We start from the raw sequence: 14,967 nt of genomic DNA on the forward strand, positions 1-14,967 counted from the left end.
AATCTAAAAATCATTGTTACCATGTGCACGTCATGGCCCAACACTCACACGATCGAAAATGACCATGTAGGGTTTATTGAATTTCCCTGTTATGTCTTCATTTATTTGCTTTTTAATATGATTGTGAAGCATTCTGAAGTTTTCAAGATATTGAGATGTTTTATATTTGTGCCATTCTTTACATGCTTTTTCTCTATCCTGTGTTAGCATTCTACTCTTTTTGGATAACCAAATCACATTATTTGCTTTTAGTCTCTTCCTTCTAGGAGGAATTATTATGGAGTAATTATTTTCAAATAATATCTTCTTCGTCTTTTACTCAGCTTTCATTTCAAACATTATATTTAATTTTGTTTTATGTAACGCTATACCCGTATCAGGCACTTAGTTAAATGTTACCATGTGGTGGTATAACCTGCAATCAAGAAAAAGATAACAATGTGAAAAAAATATTTAAATAAAAGTAACTGTACTAGCTCATACTTTTCAAAATAGTCTCTTCTTCTAATATAATATTTATCATGAGACCAATGTTAGTATCCATATTATCTTAATTATTATAATTAATATTATCTTAATTTATATATATATATATATATATATATATATATATATATATATATATATATATATATATATATATATATATATACAATCTTAATGATCAATTATATTACTGCAGTGCCAGTGGCACAACAGATAGCACACTTACCTTTATAGGTTCATAGGTGTTTACTAAGCTAACAAGCACAAGGGCCTTTTTAAGCCTAGCCATGCATCCCAAATCTCTGACAAGTTCTGGTACCCTTGATAAGTGTAAGTAGTGGCTTGGGAGGTACAACATTTACAAGCAGGGGCCAGGGAGATGAACCAATTACAGGCTGCCTTTGTTCATTAGAGACATAGAGTCCAAACCAGGGATGAATTTCCTGTTCCTCATTCAGTTGTCCAAATTGCACTTGAATTGGGTTAGGGAAGAACTCTACTTCACAGGGACAGGGAGCCTGTTCCATATACGAGGTAGTCTCTGGGATACATACCTGTCTCCCCAGCAGGTCCTATTTATATCACAGGCAAGATTTAAGTTTTTAGAATGGGTAATTCTGGTGCTGTTTGTTTTGTGGCTATGCAGGAGATCTATCAGAGTGGAGTCTGACAATGCCCTGTATGCCAGGCATAGATCTCCCCTCAAAAGCCTATAGGAGACAGAATACAGGGATAGGGCCTTGAGGTGGTCTACATAGGACATTTTACTTATACCCTGTATTCTTTTAGTGAAGAACCTCTGTGGACATTCCAATTGTTGGATATACCTTGTTAGGTACATACCAAAGGGGACATTGCACTCAGTGATAGGTCTGATGAATGCCGAATACAGTGGGACAATGACTTCCTTGGACCTAGATGCCATACCTTTGTTTATTAGTTGGCAACATAAAATGATTTTGTCACTACTGTAGACATGTGATGGTCAAAGGCTAGATTACTATCTATGTGTGTCCCTAAGACCCTGACTACTGGGTCAACTCTAAGGGGTGTGTTGTCAATATGATAGTTACCAAGGGTGCATGACTTCCCAAAGGAAACAATTATGCATTTCTTGGCATTTAGTTTTAGTACTTGGCTCTGATCTCAGTTGTTTGTCTGTGTCAGCCCCTCTTGGAGAACATTTGTGTCAGTGTGGGATTCAATGACAGCTCCTAATTTGCAATCATCTGCAAATTTAGTCAGCCAGAAACCACTGACATTGGCCTTGACTTCAGAGAAGTAAATGCCAAAAAGGAGTGGTCCAAGGACTGATCCCTGAGGGACTACACTTGTGACTGGCCTCTTTGTAGAGGTGGACTCCCCAATTCTAACTTCCTAGGTCCTGTCTGTGAGCTAGTTGGCTATCCACTGGGTGACATGCAACTTTAGTTCTATTCCCACATCAGGTAGATGGATTGCTGACAATGCAGTGCAGCATAAGGGAGTGCTGCACTCCTGAGTGTGTCATCCTTCACATGAGACATTAAACTGCAGTCCCATCTGCTTGAGTTGATGGTAGCCCAGATGGATGTAAAAGACCCACAATAACTATCAACAATGCTCTGCCCACATTCACCCTAGTAGTATAAATATCATTTGGGATCTCTCCCGAAAAGATGCTACTAACCTAGCAGGATCAACCCATTCAACAAAGGATAAATAAAATCAATTATGACATATCTCTACACTCATCTAGTTAAACTCCTCTAAATGATATTATTCAAAATAAGGGTGCATGGTAAATCAGCTTTTTTTTTCTTTTTGGGACCATTTAAAACATCATCCTTTATCACCTTTAACTAATATTAAAGCAATGTGTTAACATTTTTACCTATGGCTAGGTCTGTCACTTAAAAACAAATTGCCTTGTTCAAATTAATATAGAAAGTTGACTAATGGAAAAAGACATGAAAAGAAAAATGTAGCTTTAAAGTCAGGCTCAGTAAAGAGCACAAATTAAATCATTTGCTCTTTATTGGAATGTTACAAACATTCTGTTTGATATATCACTTTTTATAAAGTCCTTATTCCTTAAAATTCCAATTCATGTCAATCTCCTCAGTCTATCTTGCACCAGAAGTCACTTTTGCAATAAATTCTGTGTTCTGTCTTCTTTGCTTTCCACCCGCTCATCGTCTATATCGCCATTCATATCAACACCTTTCAGTTAAATAGAATTTTTTCCATTCTCTCCACCTTTAAACGCTTTAGTCTCACTAGCAGTTACTTCATTTTTTCAGTTATCTCATCAGGATTATAAAACTCCAGTTCTTTCCCATTACAGACTACCTGTAATGTAACAGGTGATAATAAGAAGTTATGTTCTCACCATAATGTTCCATGTGAGTTGTTCATCTCGCCTTCATTCTTTATTGATGGGTTTGGAGCCGATCCATTGGCTCCAGTACGGCCGTATGCAAAGCTCGAGGTCTTCCAGTAGCTCGAGGCTAAGCCCCTTTCCCATGATGCACTGTGAGTTACCTCAAATCTTATTTGCTGCATGTACTATAATCATATAAATGAGCTATCCTCCTATGGATATGAAGAAGAAATTGAGCAACCAGAATGAGACCAATATCTAGGTCAACTATCAGCCAGGAGGGGGAAGGAGGGAGGGACGTAAGAATGAAGGTGAGATGAATAGCTCATATGGAATGTTATGGTGAGTACATAACTTCTTAATGTGAAGTTGTTCAATCTTGCTATTCATTCTTTATTGATGGGTAGCGTCCCTAGCACCATCAATTTCGGGTGACTCACGGGAGTACATTCTTCAGAACCATAGACCCAAAAGAAGCCCTGTCCCTGGAGGCCTTATCAACTTTGTAATGCATGATAAAGGTATGAGGTTTAGACCAAGTGGCTGCTGCACAAATGTTATCAAGGGGCAATTTGTCTTGGAATGCAGAGGATTTAGAAACTGCTCTGGTTGAGTGAGCTTTAATCTTGTGTTGCAAAGGCATATTAGCAGCTGAGTAGACAAAGGTGATACAATCAGATAACCATTTAGACAGAGTTGTTTTAGCCAATGGTCTACCTTTTCTAGCTTCAGAGAATGAAACAAAGAGCTTATCTGATTTCCTGATATCTTTTGTTCTATCCAAATAAAATCTGAGCTGTCTGTGAACATCAAGTTTGTGCAGCATATACTCCAACTTATTGGAATGATTAGGGAAGAAAACTGGTAACTCAATGACTTGATTGATATTAGTTTCTGAACAAACTTTGGGCAAAAAAGAGGGGTTTGTGCTAAGAGATACTCTGTCAGCATGGAAAATCAAATAAGGAGGGCTGATAGATAAAGCCTGAAGTTCTGACACGCTGCGGGCAGAAGTAATAGATACCAGAAAAATGGTTTTCCATGACAAATATTTGAGGTCGCAAGATGATGCTAGTTCAAATGGGGGAAGGTATTATATGAGACAGCATAAAATTTAGATTCCATGGAGAATAGGGAGTTTTCACAGGAGGTCTCATATGAAATGTTCCCATGAGAAAGGCCTTGGATAACTTGTGGGACATGATATTTAGCCCATCAATTCCGAGATGAAAGTTAGATATAGCAGCCAACTGAACCCAAACTTTTGCGGCTGCCGCTCCTTTATTAAAAATCATAGTCAAGAACTCTAGTATGGATGTCAAGGGGACTTGATAAGGATCAATGTTCTGCTTAGAGGCCCATATGGAAAATCTCTTCCACTTACTAAGCTATAATCTTCTAGTGGACAGCTTATGAGAAGACAAAAGGATCTGTTTTGTCTCATTGGAGAAGTTATGAAGTCTGGCTATAAGGGGAACTGGAGCAGCCAAGCTGTCAGCTTCAATGACTGCAGAGAAGGATGAAGGTCCCCCGATGAATGTGTCAGAAAGTCTGGAACTGGGTCCAGAATCCAGGGATTCTCCAAGAGATAATGTTGAAGGAATGGGAACCAAATCTGCTGAGGCCAATGAGGGGCTATAAGAATGATGATCCTTCCCAGGGATTTAGCTTTCTGTAGAACTGTGGGTATCAATGGGACTGGTAGAAATGCATACAGGATACCCAGGGGCCAATCATTTATGAGTTCATCCCTCGGGGCTTCTCCCAGAGGAGGAATCAGGGCAAAGTAGCTTCTGCATTTTGTGTTTATGTGGCTGGCTAAAAGGTCGCAGCAAGGCTGGCCCCATTTGCAGAATATCCTGTCTACAATCTCTTTCTTGAGGGACCATTCATGCGGCAACAAGATTGCTCTTCTCAGTTTGTCTGATATCACGTTGGATCTCCCCAGGATATGCATTGCCAACAGAAAGCACTGGAAGGAAACAGCCCACTGCCAAACTCTGAGGGCTTCTTGACAAAGGGGGTAAGATCTGGTTCCCCCTTGCTTGTTCAAATACCAGACTACTGACATAGTGTCTGTCTGAATTGCAATTGTTCCTATGGGGAAAGAGTCCTGGAAGTACTGCAATGCCAAAAGTACTGCTCTCATCTCCAGAGCATCAATAAGCAAGTGTGACTCCTGATCTATCCATGTGCTTTGGGCAGTCATTCCTCAAAAATGCCCCCTCCACCCTATCAGGGAAGTGTCCATGGTCACAGTGGCTACTGGAGGGGGTAGAACAAAGGGGCATCCTATGGTGACATGAACAGATATCAACCACCACTGGAGATCTTTCTTGCAAGAGCTCGTAATCAAAATTGTGTGGTCCATGGGAAGTTCCTGGTAAGACCATTGAGTGAACAACAGCCATTGAAGAATCCGCAGTCTTGCTAATGGTATGGCTAGGATTGCTGCAGCCATCAAACCCAATACTTTCAGAACTTCTGAAGCTGGTGCTCTGTCTTTCGATACCAATGTGCTGACATGCTGACAAAGAAGGAAGACTCTTTTGATTGGTAGCCTTAGAGTGGTGGTTGAGGTGTCTAGCTCTGCCCTGATAAAAATGATATGCTACGATGGTGACAAGGCAGACTTTTCTGAGTTGACTGCAATGCCTAAATGATTGCAGAGTGACAGAGTGTACTTCCTTGCCTGAATCAGTTGATGCCTGGTGGTGGCGGTAAGGAGCCAATCATCTAGGTACAGAAACAGCTGGAATCCTAGACACATCAGGTGAGCCATGACCACTGCCATGCATTTGGTGAACACTCTGGGGGCTGTAGTGAGACCAAAGGGTAGGGCTCAAAACTGATAAAGATTGGCTCCCAGCCAGAAATGCAGGTGATCTCTGAATGGCTGGCCATCTTTATGTGGTAGTACACATCCTTGAGATCTATCGAGCACATCCAATTGTCTTTCCCTAAGAAGGGAAGTATAGACTGGAGTGTGACCATCTGGAACGTCCATTTCTTTACACATTGGTTGAGTCTGCTGAGGTCCAAAATGGGTCTCCAGTCCCCTGTTTTCTTTGGAACCAAAAAGAACCTTGAGTAAGTTCCAGATCCTGTTTGGTCTTCTGGGACTGGCTGGATGAATCTTTTTTGTAGCAACTTGTGGACCTCTATAGTTGCTTGTTCCCTGTGACTGGGTGGAACATTCGGGATTCTCCTTATGGATAGGGGGGGTTGGCTAATGGTATGAAGTACCCTCTGGAAATGATACTTTGTACCCAGCTGTCTTTTGATATTTCTTGCCAGGCATCTGGATATACAGATAAGTGACCCCTGACTGCCTCCAGAGCAGGACAGTCGGGCCTCCTTTCAGGAGCGCTGGTAGGATTGACCAGAGAAGTGATCTCACCCTAATGTTGCGGCCCCCCTCTGCCATGAGGGCAGCGTCTGACACTATTACCCCTTCCTCTGCCCCTGGAGGGGGGTTCACCATGTGTGTCCTGAAAGGCTCCTTGGGCTTTACGGAACCACATTTTTCCTCCCCTTTGGCCTTTAGCATAAGGCCGGGTAGGGGTGGAAAAACAGACTCTGATGGCAGACAGTCTTTCCCTCCTGTTCACACTTGGTCAGAGTTTCCTTCACTTTAGGCCCAAAAAGGGATGAGCCATCAAAAAGGGTGTTTACAAAAGATGACTTAATGGGCTCTACAAAGGAACACAAGTGCATCCAGGAATGTCTTCTGAGAGCGATTCCTGTACCCGCTGCCCTGTTCATTCCATCAGCTGCATAGGATATGAGATGCATGGATGAGTTGACAACCCTAAGGTAGCAAGCTGGGCAGCAACTTTGTCAGAGGCCCCTGCAGCTACTGTACCCTGAAGAGAATCTCCCAACTCCATAAGTAGTTCTCTTTACAACCTAGTGAAATGGGTTAAGTAGTTAAGTGAGAGGAGGGCAAAAGTCGCTGAACTAAACAGACTCTCTATTAGGAGGCTGGATAGACAAGGAAGTCTCAGACATTTCCTTTTTGGTAGCCACCGCCACCACCATGGCATCAACAGGCCATGAAGGTTCTATCTGGAGGAGCTGATATGAACTTGTTAGGCCTCCTAGGAACAGGCTCCATGGACTCCGGTGACTCTCACACCCTCCGAGAGACCAACTGCATGAGCTCATCGAAGGGCGGAGACACCCTGAAGGTGGAGGGTTGAGATCCGAAAGCCTTCACGAGAACTGACTCATCCTCAGTAGGGCTTTTGGACTGCCAGCCACCCCTTTGCCTAAGGATCTCAAGTATCTCAGCAAAGGAGATATCCTCAGAGGGGGACTGTGGGGACCCGTCTGACTCATCCAAGTCAGTGTCAGATGTTAAAGACTCTTGTGGGGAGTCCAAGTGTCTCCTCTTGCACAACCTCTTCCTGGGAACCTCCTAAGTGGGAGCCTCTGGGGAGGTCTCAGAAGAGCAGGGGGCACCCTGTGGGGCTACCTGAGGCTCTGTGTCTCTATGCCTAGCCTGGACAATGGAAGCAGAAGCAGACACAGGCACTTTAGTGGATGAGGAAGCAAGGCCTGAAGTCAAGGATGTCTTGGAGGACAAAGCTCTCCTCATGGCCTCGAAGGCACCTCGGCTCAGATGGGAAGGAACCGACAGATCCGAGAGAACCATCAAACCCTCTTGCACTGAGGTAGTGGGCTCCAAGCTGGAGTTAGGAGCCGAGCTTATCTGAGCCAAAGCCCCAAGAGGAAGAGTCAGCACCAAGTTGGTCCAACTATCCTCCCCGGATCCGACTGGAGACTGTCAGCTCCTAGAGTCCCCGGTCAGCACCAAGGATGTCAGAGTGGATGGAGCCAAAGACACCGGTGGTCTTCGGCTTCAAAACCGCATGGATCAGAGCCGAAAACAATTTAGCAAGGCTTGGTGCCTGTAAGAGCTTCTGCACCAATCAATCCATATCCAAATCTGACAGGCTGACAGATGACCTAGATGAATGCACCGTTGGTGCCGACTGAAGCAATGATGACTGAGGCACTTCAGATACCAGCTCCAAAACTGTGGGCCGGCTCCAAAAAGAAAGGACAGTCGGCTCTGAGGTCCGTGGAGCCAATGTCGCAGAATCTTCTGATTTTTTTGGATTTCTTGGCATAGAGTCCTTAGATTCCACAGAAGATCTAGAGGACTTGGAAGATTTTCTGGCCACATCCTGGTCACTCAATGCCTCTTGAAAGGGGTGCTTCAACAAGCCCCTGTCCATAAATTTCCTTTTCCTCTCTAACAACACTCTTGAAGAAAAGGAATGACATATGGCACAAGACTCCTGTAAATGGACAGCTCCTAAACAATAAATGCATGTTACATGTTCATCTGTAACAGACATTTTTTGGTTGCAGTCTGGACACTTTTTAAAACCAGACTTTGGGTGCTTGTCTTTGTCATCCACCATAATACTGCTACAACAACACACAAAGCAGATAATAAACAAATTTCTAGGCTCTAACAACACACACACACCGAGCCTTTGAGAAAGGTATCTCAAAATATTAATAAAACTATTAGGCTCTAAAAATCACACACACACACACTAGAAACGAGCCTGATAAAAACTTTTAACAACTAGCAAAAAGCTGTATAAAGTCATTAAATATCTAAACACACTTTCTACAACTAAAGGCCAAAGAATACGAGGCCAACAATAGAAAAAGGCTATTAAAGCCACTAGAAAACTACTTAACACAGCAAGAAAACTAGGACAAAACACACGAGGCCATTATTTTAAAGATTGCTAACCACCCACAGGAAGGGGAGCTTCAAGGAAGCTATAAAAGCTAACTACCTAACTATCTAACTTATCTATGAAAGTTTAGAAAAAAATATTACTTAAGCAACTGCTACATATGAAATTATTTAAGTTGTTACTGGCCCAAGCTTGCACTGGAACCTCTGATCAGATGCAGCGGCAAACTAGATTTCAGGTAATTCACAGTGCATCATGGAATAGGGACTTGGCCTCGAGCTACTTGAAGACCTCTAGCTTTGCATATGGCCATACCGGAGCCGAAGGATCAGCTCCGAACCCATCAGTAAAGAATGAAGGCGAGATTGAACAACTTCACATCTTGAATTTCAGTCTTTCATAAATATACTTACAACATCAACAAAATGAAAAAATGGCTCTTTAAAATCACTCCTGAATAGCCTTATTGCAAAAACTCCACTCTCTCAGTTACAGTCACTTTCCATAGCATGCTCTCTCATAACAAATTAAAAACTCAAGTCAGTATCAATCTGGGTTTTCAATGCCCAACTTTCCCTTTAGGCAGTGAGAAATGTTTCATTGATTCAAAATGCAAGGTATCTTAAGCTATTCCAGTCCATTCTCACTTTAACTGTCATATAGTTCAACAAATCATATTTTTCTCAGCCTCTGAAACAGCACATAATCTTTGTTTTCATCCCTTGTCTTCCAGTCTACTGAGGTTCAATTTAATTTGATTAAGTCTTTTTAACTGCCCATATTGTCTCTTCCTGAATCCTAACCATTCAATATCTAATTAGCTCCATTACCACTAGTTAGTCCAGCGGATATTGTGTGCCTTCAGTTGTGGAAGTTTCCAGCCTTTCTTGCACGCCTCAAGCATGCCCAAAAGTTTCACATCTCAACTTGGATTGCCACCAGACTGTTGGTCACCTTACTCCCATTCAAGATAAATACTGTTTTTTTTTTCTGTGTGTGTGTGGGTGGGGGCTTCTTTGAATGGTGAACATTGAGCAGCATGGTGACTCAGTTCTGACTTCCAAATAAGTTCTCCTTCAGAATACTTAATCAATAACTTATATCTCTAATCATTCAATGATATCTTTTAGCTACTTATCTTCACTGAAAACCATATTGAATTGGGTATCTTTAATTCTTTACTAAGTGGCTTGCACTAGTTATCAAGTACAGCATTCCAGGGTAATATCCAGCTTTAGGCTACACCATGCATTCACTCATCTTATTCCTTGCTTTTTAAACTACTGTTTGAGCAGTGTGACTACACGGGGAAACTGAAGATAATCTGCTGCTGTGCAAAAGTGAAACTTTGGAACAGGAAATAACATTTTTACTGTTTCTTTCTTAATATTTTGTTGACCTTTTTGATATGTCTATTTTAACAAAATGTCTAAGCCCCATAAACTGAAAAGGTCCAGCTAAGAAGCTTAAAATGCTGTTTCTATTGTGTCTGAGAATGGAGAAGTATTTGAAACCATTTTTCTCATGAGTGATTTGTGTTGTTTTACAGATATTTTTTACTCTCAGTAAGGTGAAGTCTCTGAATTTTCTTAATTAAAAAAAAATGCCTTTAAGAAATATTTTTTGACCTCAAAAATCAGAAGCCAAGGAAGGATTCAAGGGCAGACAAGCAGAAATGGCTGACAAATGGGCCTTCACAGAGGAACAGGCCAAGTGAAACTGGAGCAACTCAAACAAATAAGAGACTACCAAAGGGACCCTGCACTGAAAAAGGGTCCTGGTTAGAAGCATGGCACTAGACAGAAAAACATTTCCATTTGGACATATAAGATTTTCTGGTTAGGGGTTTCCTTGCCTCTTGTAAAACCCTGAGAGTATCCTCAGGAAAAAAGTGCCTGAAAGGGATCAAAACCCTATCACCTACAGTGTCATTTGAAGAGTGGAAAAGTGAGGATGGCTGAGAGACCCCTTGTCCTGTGTGAGAAGGACCAATCGGTCAGGTAACTTGTGGCCAGATGCATTAAGAGGGGGAACCAGTGCTGTCATGGCTCAAAAGGAGTCACTGACAAGATTTTTAGGGAGTCCAGCTGAATGTTCTGCAGGACTCTTGGAAGAAGAGGAAGAGGATGGAAAGCATAAAGAAATATCCCTTTCAAGGAAAAGAAAGGGCATCCATCTTCCACAACAGATGACATGGTACTCTGGAACAGAAGAGATGGAGCTGCCTGTTCAGAGGAGAAGCAAAAAGATCTAGCTGAGGAATACTCCACTGATGAACAATGTCCAGAAAGATGTCTCTGTGAAGCATCCATTCATGAGCCTGTGTTTTGGATAATTTTAGACAGTCTTCCACTAGATTATGCTCTGAAGGAATGTAAACTTCCTGAAGAGTTAACTGATAACTGGGTGCCACCTCCCAAAATGGAATAGCCATCCTGCAGAGAAGGTAATATTTTGTGTCTTCTTGCTTGTTGACATATCACATCACTGTAGTGTTGACCGTGTTCACTTTCAAGGGGCCTGGAGAGAACATGGGGTGAAAAGCTTGAAGGGCCATAATCAGAGTTCTCATCTCTTTGATGTTAATATGGTCTGATTTCTGATCGGGGTGTTTAGAGACCATGAATTTTCAGGTGACCACACAAAGTCCCCCCTTCTGATGTCTGAGGCATCTGTAAACAGTTCTTGAGAAGGGACTGGAGGCTGAAAAGGCAGGTCAGAGTTGAGAACAAAGTGTTGAATCGTCTGCTCTAATTCCTTCTTTAGACAAGGAAGGACATGTACACTGAAATCCAGAGGGCATCAATGTTGCAGCCAAACTAACTTGAGGTACCATTGAAGTTTCTGCATATGCAGCTTGACAAGAGGGAGCACTGGCATAGAAGATGCCATAAATCCCAGAGACTGAAGAAACTCTCTGGCTGGAATGGTAGTCAGAGAAAAAAAGAGACTTAAAAAAGGCTGTCAATGACAAACCTTTTAGAGGTGAAACAGAGGCTGTAATTGCCACTGTCTGAATCCTGCATCCCAGATATGCATGATCCTGAGAGGAAGTCAGGAAAGACTTTTGGAAATTGATAGTGAATCCCTGACTTTGAAGAAGAAAGATGGTGAACTCCAGATCCTGTAAAAGGCAACTGAGAGAAGGTGCCTGAAGCAACAAGTCATCTAGATAAAGAAAAATCTGAATGCCTTTAAGGCTGCAGAAAGCAATTACAGGAGAAAAGCATTTTCTGAATAACTTTGTGGTACAGAGGCCAAAGGGAAAAACAGGGAACAGAAAATGAAAGGACGAAATAGAGAAAACTAAACACTTCCTGAAAAGAGAGCGATGAACAGTGATATGAAGGCAAGCATCCTTTAGAGCCAAAGACACCAGAAAAGAAAGCCTGGCTTAGTAAAAGACGAAACAAAGTCTGAAGAGTGAGCGTATGAAAAGAGAGACCTTGAGAAAGGTGCTGAGCAGGGAGAGATCCAGAACAGGTCTCCAAGTGCCTTCCTTTTGAGAAACAAGAAACATCCTGGAGTAAAAACCCTTTCCCACTTGGGAAGGGGAATAGATTCAATGCTTCCTTGGTTTACCAATGACCCTAGGACTTCTGGAAAATGGAGAAGTTGCTTTAGATGAGGTTGAGGAATCCTTGAAAAAGGAGGGAGAGACTTCCATACCATGAAGTAACCCTGATGAAAGATAGACGTGATAAAAGCAATGTGCAGTATTAGAACAGACCAAGATCTATCATGCACTATCGTAAATAACAAACTAAAAATCTCAGCACAGGCGGAAAAACTTAGAAGATACGCAAATAAATATAAAGGAAAAGTACAAAATAAGCAATTTATTAATGACCCAAAAAAGTTTTATAGAGAACTGGGAAACAAGGTAAAAGGAATTGAAAGACAGCCAAAAAAAGAAGAAATATATACATTTTGGAGAAGTATCTATGAAGATCCTGTGGAACGTAACAAAGATGCTAAATGGATAGAAGAAGTAAAAGAAAGAATAAGAAGTTTAAAGGCACAGGATATGAACTGGATGATGAAGTAACAGCCAGAGAGATTGAAACAAAGTTAAGAAAAGCCTCTAATTGGAAAACCCCAGGCTCAGATGCAGTACCTAACTTTTGGTTAAAAGTACTAACATCTTTGCACAAAGATTTAGCCATGAGTAAGAACTATTTATATGCGCACCCTGAACAGACACCAGCCTGGCTAACAACAGGAAAAACAATGCTCCTACTTAAGAGTGAACCTGCAAGCTACCCTAAAAATTATAGACTAACTTGCCTCTTGACACCGTATAAACTATACATGGGAATTGAAGTTGACAGAGTTTTATAGTCATTTAGAAGAAAACTCAATTATGACAGTAGAACAAAGGGGCAATAAAAGAAAGTCATATGGAACAAAGGATCATTTGTTGTTAACTCATTAACCCCGAGTACCGTCTCACAGCGATAGTGGAGAACTGTAAAAAGGGGAAGAATCTAAGTATGGCATGGATTGACTACAAAAAAGCATTTGATAGTATCCCACAGTCATGGATAAAAGAGTGCTTAAAAAATGTATAAGATACACCCTACACTGATCAACTACATCACAGTGACCATGAAACAGTGGCAGATCACTTTGCAGGTAAGCCATGATAAAGGACAAATTATTATCCCAGGGATAAAAATTCAAATGGGGGATATTCCAGGGTGACTATCTATCACTGCTGCTATTCTACCTTGCCCTTAACCCATTAAGCTGTCTACTTAATAGCTTAGGCCATGGCTATAATTTGGCTCCTAGAAAACAACAAAGTATAAAGACTTCTTGTCTTCTTTTTGTCTTCTTTTTGTCGATGATTTAAAACTGTATAGCTCATCAGATGAGGACCTGAAAGCACAAATGAGAGTTGTCAAAATTTTTTCAGATGATAGAAGAGTGTCATTTGGTCTTGATAAATGTGCAAAAGCAATCTTTAAAGCAGGAAAACTGCAGCACCAGGAGAACATCCGTTTGGGACAAGAATGTGATAGAAAAGAACTTGAGCAAGAGGGAATGTATAAATATTTGGGAAGTGATGAAAGATCAACAATAAAACATGAATAAATGTGAATAAAACTTAGTAAGGAATTCTTCAGAAGAATTAAATTAATCCTGCAAACAGCATTGACATCTAGGAACAAAATCCAAGCTATAAACCAATTTGCTCTTCCTGTCCTAACTTACAGTTTTGGAGTGATTGACTGGCCCCAAAAATGTGTTGGATAGATTAGCTATGAAAACAATGAGGATGCTTCATGCTCACCAAATGATTTATAAAATCAGTGCATAACAAGATTATATATTCCCTGTTCCGAAGGAGGGATGGGCCTCCTTGAAATTGATTACATGTACAGATCTGCAATCTTGGGACTCCACACATATCTGCTGACCTCACAAGACCCAAACATAGTGAAAGTTTTGAAACATGAGGAGAATAAACCTAAGATGACTTATTTGCTTAATCTAGCAGAAGCATATCGCCATCAAGCAAGAATGGAAATCTAAACAGAAGTAGATAAAAATCAACTGAATGTGCTAAAAACAAAAGAAAGAATATAAGGTAAAGGACCAGATGAGAAGGCAAGAAATGTGGAAAATGCATAAATATAGCTGCAAGTATACAGAACTTGTAGAAGAACCTCGTGTTGATCAAGAACAAATGCAGGAATGGTTAAGGAGAGGGAAATTCAAACCAAGAGATGAAAGGTTAATATTGGCAGCCTAAGATAGTGGGCTACATGCATGCTGGTTTACAAAGTCCATTGAACATATGGGAGAAACAGACAAATGTAGGCTTTGTAAAACTGAATTAAAAACAGTCGCATACCTCGTTGCTGGCTGTGACATACTAATGGAAGAAGGACTGTATACCAAAAGGCATAGTAATGTGGCAATACTGTTGCACTGGGGATTGGGCAAACATTATGGTATTGAAGTGGTTGAAAAACACTGGAAATATGGGCCACAAAGCATCATAGAAAATTATGAAGTTAACATCACATGGGATCAGCCATTACCAGCAGTTCAAAAGATAGATGCTAGAAAACCAGATATAGTGGTCCATGAAAAGAAGACAAAATTAGCATTGATCATTGAAATCGCCACACCCACTGACTACAATGTCTTGCGTACAGAGAGACACAAAGTCATAAAATATCAGGATTTGCAGGCAGAAATGAGAGCAATGTGGAAAAAAGATACTCTGACAGTCCCAATAGTAGTAGGAGCAATGGGTCTTATAAAAAAGAATCTGCAATCATATTTACATATGTTACCATTACATGTAACCCTGTACAACTGCAGAAAGAGTCATTACTTGGCACAATGCAGGTTCTGCAAAGGACACTTCTGGCTGACATCAAA

Source organism: Protopterus annectens, chromosome 5.part1 (genome assembly GCF_019279795.1).
Source record: "Protopterus annectens isolate FY-2018-M chromosome 5.part1, PAN1.0, whole genome shotgun sequence".
Classification (NCBI taxonomy): Eukaryota; Metazoa; Chordata; order Ceratodontiformes; family Protopteridae; genus Protopterus; species Protopterus annectens.